The sequence below is a fragment of the Nyctereutes procyonoides genome, unplaced genomic scaffold, assembly GCF_905146905.1.
Source record: "Nyctereutes procyonoides isolate TBG_1078 unplaced genomic scaffold, NYPRO_anot_genome, whole genome shotgun sequence".
In the NCBI taxonomy this organism is placed as follows: Eukaryota; Metazoa; Chordata; class Mammalia; order Carnivora; family Canidae; genus Nyctereutes; species Nyctereutes procyonoides.
Genome location: NW_026575030.1, coordinates 32,267,792 through 32,278,390, shown reverse-complemented (window position 1 = coordinate 32,278,390; position 10,599 = coordinate 32,267,792).

Sequence of the window (10,599 nt, the reverse complement as noted above, 5' to 3'; positions counted from 1 at the left end):
GTCTTATTCATAATCTTAAGGGGAAAGCTTACAGGTTTTCAGTAGTGAATATGATGGTTATTGATTTTTTATTTCCTCTCTCTTAGAACTTATTTTGCTACACCTTATGAGTTTTGGTATATTGTATTTCCTTTTTCACTTACTTCAAGATATTTTTTTGATTTCCCTCTTGATTTCTTCTTTTAACCATTAGTGGTTCTGGAGTTTGCTGTTTAATTGCCAGATATTTGTGAGTTTTCCAAATTTCCTCTTGTTATCAATTTCTTATTTCATACCATGGTATTTGGAAAAGCTTTTTGTTATAATAAAACTTCTAAATTTGATAAGACTTGTTTTTGCCTTAACTTTGTGATCCATCCTGGACACATTCTGTGCACTCAGAAAGAATATGTACTCTGCTTCTGCTAGATGAAATGTTCTGTATGTCTGTAAGGTCCATTTAGTCTACATTATACTTCAGGTTTAATGTTTCCTTTTAATTTCCTAAGTGGGGTATTGAAGTCTCTTATAATGATCATATTGCTGTATTTCAGATATGTTACTATTGGCTTAATATATTTAGATTTTCCAATACTGGGGACATATATATTTATAAATGTTATATTCTCTTGAGGAACTGACCCCATTATCATGATATAATGACCATCTTTGTCTCTTGTAAAAGTTTTAACTTAAAATCTATTTTGTTTGATATAAGCATGGTTACCCCTGCTGTCCTTTGTTTTCCATTTGTGTGAAATGCCTTTTCCCATCCCATCACATCCAACCTATGTGTATCCTGAAAGCTGAAGTAAGTCTCAAAGGCAACACTGAGTTGGATTTTGTTTTTTATTCATTCAGCCACTCTTTGTCTTTAGATTGGAGAACTTGATCCATTTACATTTAAAGTAATTATGGAAAAGTCAGGACTTAATACTGTACTTTCATTGCTGGCTGTTTTGTAGATCCTTTGTACCATTCTTCTTTTCTTGCAATTTTGCTTTGTGATTTAATGACTTTCTGTATTGGTATGCTTTGATTCCTGTCTCTTCATGTTTCATGAATCTGGTAGAGGTTTTCCCTTTGTAGTTATCATGAGGATTATATAAAACATCTTATAGTAGTCTATTTTAAGCTGATAACAACATAACTTCACTTACATAAAAACTCTACCCTTTTACTGCTTCCCAAACATTTTATGTATTTGATGTCACAACTTACATATTTTTATATTGCATATCCACTTACCTATTGTTATGTAACATACAGTTATTTTTAATACTTTTTTCCTGTTCATCTCTATATTACAATTAAGTGATTTATATACCAGCATTACAGTGTTAGAATAGTCTGAATTTGACTATATACTAATCATTGCCAATGGTTTTTATACTTTTACATATCTTCATATTACCAATAACTGATTGCTAAAAAATTAGACCTAATTTAGAAAATAGATCTAATGTAGGATCTGATTTTAGTTCTATTTAGGATTCCTATTTCTGGAAATATTGATCGTGTGTACTCTGAAAAAAAATCTACAGTAAAAATACCATAAATGAGTGCTGAAGTATGAATAAATTTTTAATGCTTAACAGAGCTTAAGGTAATAAAAGACAAATTCTGGAATCAAAAGTGAAAGGCAGCAAATATGAACTGGAAAGATTTATTTAACCCAAAAACTATCAAGAGTAGTATTAGGAATCTACATGCTAGATTTTTTTTTAAAGATTTTATTTATTTGCTCATGGCAGACACACAGAGAGAGGCAGAGACACAGGCAGAAGGAGAATCAGGCTCCACGCAGGGAGTCCGACATGGGACTCGATCCCAGGCCTCCAGGATCACACCCTGGGCTGAAGGCAGAGCTAACATGCTGCCTTCAGACTGCCCAACATGCTAGATTTTTAAGGGCCAAGTAGGGAATAGAAAAACATTGGACCCAGACAAAGCAGAAAGTAGAAACGGAGATTCCCTTTCCCCAAATAAAGTCAAGATAAATTTTAAATAGTTATTATTTAAAAAGAAAGAAGAGGAAATTACTTCTCATACTCTTACCTCTTATTTTTATAAGAACAATGAAAAAAAATTCTACCATGAATGTGTTACCACACTGCCCTCACATGGGTCTAGTTGCTACATGTATATTGCTTGTGTTATCTAAGAAACTCTTATCTCAGAAATTAAAATATAGTGTCCCCATCTTAGTAACAATCTCAGGAACAGCAAATCCACTTTGGAAGAAACCTCTGCCCCAAGAGTCCAGATTCCACATGATGCCCACAGATATCAATTACTTAAATATAAGCTCACAATCCAAAGTTACAATAACAAAAAGAACACAGAGTCAAATATCTATAGAAGAAAATGACAAATTAAAAAAAAAGTAAACAGACCTACAAAAAGATGTATTACAACATTCAAATAAATTAAAGAATACACAGTTAATGTATATAGAATAGTTATTTTAACATGTTTATAAAAATTAAAAATGATATCCAAGCCAAAGAAGAGATTTAAAGAAACTGAATAGAACCTACAGAATGAAATTTAATATTGTTAAAAGTTAAAATACCATAAACAGATCAAATAGACTAAACACAAGTGAGTAAAATTTGCAATCTCTAAGTGAAATCTGAAAAAAAATCACAGAAAATACTACACAGAGAGACAAAGATGTAGAAAATATGAAACATATATTGAGTCATAGAAGTTAGAAAAGACTTCATTAGATTTCCAGGAGAAGAAAATAGATAAAAATGATGAAAATGTTAAAAGAGGTAATAACTAATACCTTTCTAGTATTGAATTTTTAAAAAATAAAAACAACCAGAGGGCACCATGGGTGACTCAGTCACTTAAGCAGCTGCCTTCTGCTCAGGTCATGATCCCAGGTTCCTGGGATGGAGCCCAGCATCAGTCTCCTTGCTCGGCAGGGAGTCTGTTTCTTCCTTTCCTCCCTCTTGCTCTCTCTGTGCTCTCTCTTGCTCTCTCTTTTTCTCAAATAAATAAAATGTTTTAAAAAAGAAAAACCCAGAATCCTCAAATTCAGGATACATTGCAAATTCTGAACCAGAGTAATAAAAAGAAATCCATTTTTAGATGCACAACAGTGAAACTACAAAACTGATGACAGATGAACTTAAAAGCAATCAGCAAGAAAAGACAGCTTACTTACTTGCCAGGGAATAACACTTGTACTGGCAGTAGAATTCTTAACAACAATGATGAAGGCCAAAATAAATGGAATATTTTCAAAGTGCTGAAGGAAAATAACTGTTTAGAATTACTTATCTAGAAAAATGTATTTTTCGCAGATGAGGAGAAAATAAAGACCTTTTCCCTAGACAAACACAAACAGAGCTTATTACTAATAAATACAGACCCTCACTATATAAGCTCTTGAATAAAACTTGAAAATAAGGAATGGAAGAAGAAAGTAATCTCTAAAAGGAAAGTCTGTTTCCAGAAGAAATACTGAACCAAAAAAAATTGGTAAAAATAGAGATAAAGTCTTATGAAGCATTATAGTAATATTTAGTTTTGGAGATTGGTTGTTTAAAAATTGTAAAATTTCAAAATTAGATAGTGTAACTCTCAGCTGGAATATTAAGCAATTGGAGTAAAACTATCCTAGGCTGCTTTAATTCCTTAGGTAAATAATATTGATTAAATCTAGATTTGAAGCATATATATATATATATATATATATAATCTTGAAAGAATAAAAATGGGGTGTGTAATTTCTAGTACAATAAAAATAGAACTTTTAAGGCATTGTAATGTCTAAGACAAGGGGAGGAAGACAAGCACAGAAAAATCAGGAAAAATATAAAGTATAATATACTAATATTTAAATATTATATCAAATATAAGCATAACAATAAATGTTAAAATAATCATAATTTTGAACCCAGTTATTGATATATGATAAAAGACCTACCTAAATCTTATACATAACAACAGTGAGAATATACTTAATACCACTGAATTACACACTTAAAAATGGTTAAAATTGTCCATTTTATGTTATATGTATTAAGAATTTTTTAATTATGAGGCAAAGAAGCAGGAAAACACAATTCACAATTAGGAAAAAGGACATTCAGTTAAAACCAATACAAACTGACAGAGGAAAGATACAGCCGACAGAGCACTAAAAGTTATTACAATATTACTGTTGCTGATGTGTACAAAAGTTAATCGAGACACGGAAGGCATTACCTAAGACCCAAATCAAATTTCTAAAGATGTACATTATTAAGTACAAGGTGAAAAATATACTGAATAGAATTAACTGCAGATTGCATGTTGCAAGAAAAGAATTATTGACTTTGATAATAGAAAATATGCAAAAAAAAAGAAGCACAGAGAAAAGAGAATATTAACATTAAGAGAGTTTATGTTGGCAAATCGAACTTCAATAAAAAAAAAATACAAAATAAATAAATAAATGAGAGTATCCATGAGCTATGGGTCAATTTCAAGAGACTTGATCACATATATAAATTTGGAGTAACCAAAGGACAGAGAGAGAAAAAGAGACAGAAAAAATTTTTGAGGAAATAATAACAAAATAAATCTTTGTAGTTTGATTTAAAAAAAAATACAAACCTACAGATGCAAGAAGTTTAAAGAATCCCAGCCACAAAAAATATGAAGAAAACTATACCAAAGCACAATGTAATCAAATTGCTCAAGACAGTGGTAATAAAAATCTTAAAAGTAACCAGAGAAAAAAGACACACCAGAAGAATATTAAGAATGATCATAAATTTTTCATAGGAATCAACGCAAGTGAAAAGAAAATGGAGCAACATTTTTAGTATACTAAAAGTAAAAAAATCCATCATCTAGAATGCCATATGCAGAAAATATAACTTTAAAAAAGGGAGGCAGGGATCCCTGGGTGGCGCAGCGGTTTGGCGCCTGCCTTTGGCCCAGGGCGCGATCCTGGAGACCCGGGATCGAATCCCACATCGGGCTCCCGGTGCATGGAGCCTGCTTCTCCCTCTGCCTATGTCTTTGCCTCTCTCTCTCTCTCTGTGTGACTATCATAAATAAATAAAAATTTTTAAAAAAGGGAGGCAAAATAGACTAGGGGAGGGATCGAAAAACTGAATAAATTTATCATTTTATGATCCACATATACAAGAAATGTTCAAGAGAATCCCCAGGTAGAAGGAAAATCATACCAGATAGAAATATGGATCTATACAAAGGAATGAAGATACAGGATGTGGTAACCAGAGAGCAAATATATAAGATTTTCTTCAGTATTTAAACATCTTTAAAAGATAACCATTTAATAAAATACTTATATCTTTTTAACATTAAATATTTAAAAATAAAATATTTAAATATAGAATTAGGATAAAAAAGTATTTTTAAACTGTTTAAATCACAAACTGAGGTTAGTTACATTAGGTTAGGTTTGTTTACTGTGTAACATAGCATTAATACCATGGGTAAAGTTACAGCATGATACATAACACAAATGCCAGGAGAGAAGAAAGGAAGTATACTACTGCAAGATATTTATACTATATGTGAGACACTATAATACTATTTGAATATAGAATATAATCAGTTGAAGGTATATACTATACATCTTATAACAATCATAAAAAAAATCAACAAAACAGTTATAGCTACTAAGGATGTAACATAGTATCATAAAAATTACTGAATTTCTAAAAGTAAGGGAGAAAAAAGGGAAAAATTACAAGAAATAAAAAATGAAGAAAAGTAGAAAACAAATAGAAAATTCATAGATTTCAACCTAAGCATATCAAATGCAAATGGTCTAAATCTGCCAGTTAAAAACAAAGATGGTCATGGGGCACCTGGGTGCTTCAGTTGGTCAAGTGGCTGACTCTTTATTTCAGCTCAGGTCATGATCACAGGGTCCTAGGATGGAGCCTCCACTGTGAGCCACACATCAGATTCCACACTGACTGGGTAGTCTCCTTGAGGATTCTCTCTCTACCTCTCTCGCTGCCCCTCCCCCTGCTCATGTGTGCTCTCTCTCCAAAGACAAAAAATAAATCTTCAAAACACCCAAACATGGTGAGATTGGATTTTTTAAAAGCATATATTGCATATAGGAAACATACTTTAAATATAAAAAATATAAAAATAGGGCAGGATCCCTGGGTGGCTCAGTGGTTTGGCGCCTGCCTTTGGCCCTGGGTGCGATCCAGGAGTCCCACATCTGGCTCCCGGCATGGAGCCTGCTTCTTCCTCCTCCTGTGTCTCTGCCTCTCTTTCTCTCTATGTCTATCATAAATAAATAAATAAATAAATAACCAAATAGTTTAACAGGAACACAATGGGAAAAATACATGATATGAATACTAATTGAAAGAAATCTGGAGGGAGGTGGGTGGGGGGATAAGGTAACTGGGTGACAGGCAATAAGGGGGGCACTTGATGGGATGAGCACTAGGTGTTATACTGTATGTTGACAAATTTAATTTAAATAAAATATGTTTAAAACAGAAAGAAATCTGGAAAGACTATATGAATATCAGACATGGTAAATTTTAGAGAAAAATTAGTCAGAGATAAAGAACTTTATTTCATAATGATAAAGAAGTGAATTCATAAAGCGTATATAACATTCCTAAAGGTTGTGCCCTTTATATAAGCTTCAAAATTTGTGAAGCAAAAACTGATAGAACTACAAGGAAAAAGGGACAAATTGACAATCATAATCAGAGATTTTACATAAAAGATCTGAATAACACTCTCAACCAACTCCACCTCGTTGACATTTATAGAATACTAAAGAACAACAGAATATTAATTTTCAAGTACACATGGAACATTTACCAAGTTGGTTCTCCATCTGAGTCACATATCATGTGTCAATAAATTTAAAAGATCTCAACTCATACAAAATATGTTCTCTTACCACAAAGGAGTGAAATTAGAAATCAGAGGAGTGGAGGCAAGATGGTGGAGGAGTAGGGTCCTCAACTATTTTGGTCCCACCAACTTACCGAGATAACTTTCAAAACACTCTGAACACCTACGAATTCGACCTGAGATGTAAAGAGAGAACAGCTGGAATGCTACAGAGAGAAAAGTTTTCACTTCTAACAAGGTAGGAAGGCAAAAAAAAAAAAAAAAATTAAAAAAAAAAATTAAAAAAAAAATAAATCTAGTGGGGGAGAGGAACCTTGACAAGCCCGGGAGAAAGCCTCCAGGGCAGGAAAGCTCAGCCTTGGGCAAAGGGAAACTTTAAAAATCCACACCTGAGTTTTCCCTGACGGAAAAGTGCTTAGTAGGGAAATAGGGCAGAATCAGAGGAAGGGCAGTGAAACATCAAGATTCCTGGAATCACCATAAAAAGAGGGGCACCCAGGAGAAAGCTCACCGCAAACCAGGGTCCAACCTCACTAAAGGGGTGACGCGTGCAGCCCTCCGGGGCATTTGGAAGAAGCCAGCCAGTTCCGGGGCCAGCTCCAGAGTTCCCTTTACCCTAGAGCCCCACAATGGATGGATGCGGCTGTCATGTGTTCCCTTTGGAAAAGGAGAGCCCGGGGAGCGTGGGTCCGGTGGCACAGGCCCCTGGACCTGAGGGCACCAAAGAAGACAAAGCCAGGGATCCTCCATTTCCCCCTGGGGACAAGCAGAAGCAGGGAGGGCACAGGACAGTGAGGACTCTCCTGCTGCCGGGCACCCCACAAACTCAACAGATCAGTGCACCCAAGCCTGTGCCCAGGAGCATCTAGGCCAGTGTGGACTGGGAGACTGCAGTCAGTTATTCGCAGGGAGCTGACTCCAGAGCTAGAAATCTGGCCATGGGTATTTTTTTCTCTTCTTTTTACTTTGCACCTGGGAGAGGCAGGACCACTAGGGAACAAAACCTGGCAAGGGATGGGGCATCTCCACCAAGGCACAGACACCTGAGAATCAGGTGCAACAGACCTCTCCCCGACAATTGCCGGAAGAACAAGGGAAAAGCAAGTTTACTGAACAAGCAGCACTGGAAAGCTCCAGGACTGAGGGAAAATAGTATATAGAACTAGAGGGTCTTTTTTTTTTATTTATTTCATTATGACTTGTTTTTATATCAGGTTAAAATTTTCCAATATTTTTTCTCTTTTCCCACCTTAACTACAATATTTTACCAAATCTTTATTTTTAAGCTTCTTCCTTTTTGACTTTCATATTTCTACAATTTACATGTAATTTCTAAAATTACATTATATTTTTCACTTTTGGTTTCCCTTCAATGTATTCAATTTAATTTTGGTACATATACAAGATATGGGTTTTTGATTTTTCTTTTTTCTGTCTCATTTTGTTTTACAATGGTGGAAGTTAGTACCTTCTAAAACATGACCAGCCAAGAACCAAGTAGAACATTGTGTTGGTTCATTCTGTGAGACTATTCTCTCTTCCTTCTCATTCTGCCCCCACTTTTATCATGTTTATGTTTTTTTTGGTCAACGTTGGGTCTTTATATAAGTTTTGCTGATTTATATAAATTTGGAATTGAGCATCTTCTAACATACAGAACAAAATACACTCAGAACTAAGAGGCTCAGGATCCCTGGGTGGCTCAGCAGTTTAGAAACTGCCTTCAGCTCAGGACATGATCCTGGAATCCCAGGATTAAGTCCCATATCAGACTCCCTGCATGGAGCCTGCTTCTCCCTATGCCTATGTCCCTTCCCCCCGCCCCACCCCGTGTGTGTGTGTGTGTGTGTGTGTGTGTGTGTGTGTGATGAATAAATAAATAAAATCTTAAAAAAAAAAAAGAGCTAAGAGACTCACCCTTTAGGTCCCCTCGTGGAGATTATATTCTCTCTCCACCACTACTTCCTCACCACCACCATCCTTCCCCCCCCCCTTTTTCTTTCTTTTCTCTTTTCCTTCTTCTTTGTTTTTGGTTTTTTATTTTTACTATTTTGTTTTAAAATTTGTTTTTCACTTTAATGGTCCTCTTGTTTTATTTTGTTCTGTTCTTCTTTTTCTTTTATTTTCTGGTCTCTGACTTCTTTGGAATCATCTAGGGTGTATTTTACTTAGGTTGTGGTTGATATTTTTGATTCAGTCCACTCATACAGACACCCTGCACTGGACAAAATAACTAGATGGAAGAACTCACCACAAAAGAAAGAACCAGAAGCAATGAGTTACTAAACGTGGATTTTGCCACATAGTTAAAATAGTTTAAATAGTTTAAATACAATATCAGAAATTCAATTCAGAAGTACAATTATAAAGTTACTGGTGGCTCTGGAAAAAAGGGATAAAGGACTCTAGAGACTCTTACTGCATAACTGAGATCTAATCAGGCTGAAATTAAAAATACTTTAACTGAGATGCAATCCAAACTGGATGCTCTAACTTCTAGGGTTAATGAGGTCGAAGAAAGAGTAGAAGATATAGAAGACAAGTTGATGGAAAGGAAGGAAGCTGAGGAAAAAAGAGAAAAACAATTAAGAGCCCAGAAGGAAAGGCTTAGGGAAATAAATGATAGCTTGAGAAGAAAGAATATATGTCTAATTGAGATTCCAGAGGAGGCTAAGAGAGAGAGAGGACCACAAAGTATATTTGAACAAATCATAGCTGAAAACTTCCCTAATCTGGGAAGGAAACAGGTATTCAGATCCAAGAGATAGAGAGAACCCCCTGAAAATCAATAAAAACCATTTAGCACCTCAACATTTAATAGTGAAACTTGCAAATTTCAAAGATAAAGAGAAAGTTCTTTTTTAAAAAAGATTTTATCTATTTATTCATGAGAGAGAGAAAGAGAGGCTGAGACACAGGCAGAGGGAGAAGCAGGCTCCAAGCAGGGAGCCTGACATGGGACTTGATCCTGGGTCTCCAGGATCACACTCCCGGCTGAAGGCAGCGCTAAACAGTGAGCCACCTGGGCTGCCCAAAGAGAAAATTCTTAAAGCAGCTGGAGACAAGAGATTCTTAACTTATATGGGGAGAAATATCAGATTAACAGCAGACCTCTCCACAGAGACCTGGAAGGTCAGAAAGGGCTGGCAGGATATATTCAGGGTACTAAATGAGAAAAACATGAATACTTTATCCAGAAACGCTGTCATTCAGAATAGAAGGAGAGATAAAGAGCTTCCAGGATAGACAGAAACTGAAAGAATATGTGACCACAATACCAGCTCTGCAAGAAATATTAAGGGGGACCCTGTAAAAGAAAGAGGAAGCCCAAAGAAATGATCCACAAAAACGGGACTATATAGGTAATACGATGACACTAAATTCACATCTTTCAATAGTTACTCTGAATGTGAATGGGCTAAATGACCCCAGGAATACTTTATCCAGAAACGCTGTCATTCAGAATAGAAGGAGAGATAAAGAGCTTCCAGGATAGACAGAAACTGAAAGAATATGTGACCACAATACCAGCTCTGCAAGAAATATTAAGGGGGACCCTGTAAAAGAAAGAGGAAGCCCAAAGAAATGATCCACAAAAACGGGACTATATAGGTAATACGATGACACTAAATTCACATCTTTCAATAGTTACTCTGAATGTGAATGGGCTAAATGACCCCATCAAAGACCGAGGATATCAGACTGGATAAAAAAGCAAGACCCATCTATATGCTGTCTACAAGAGACTCA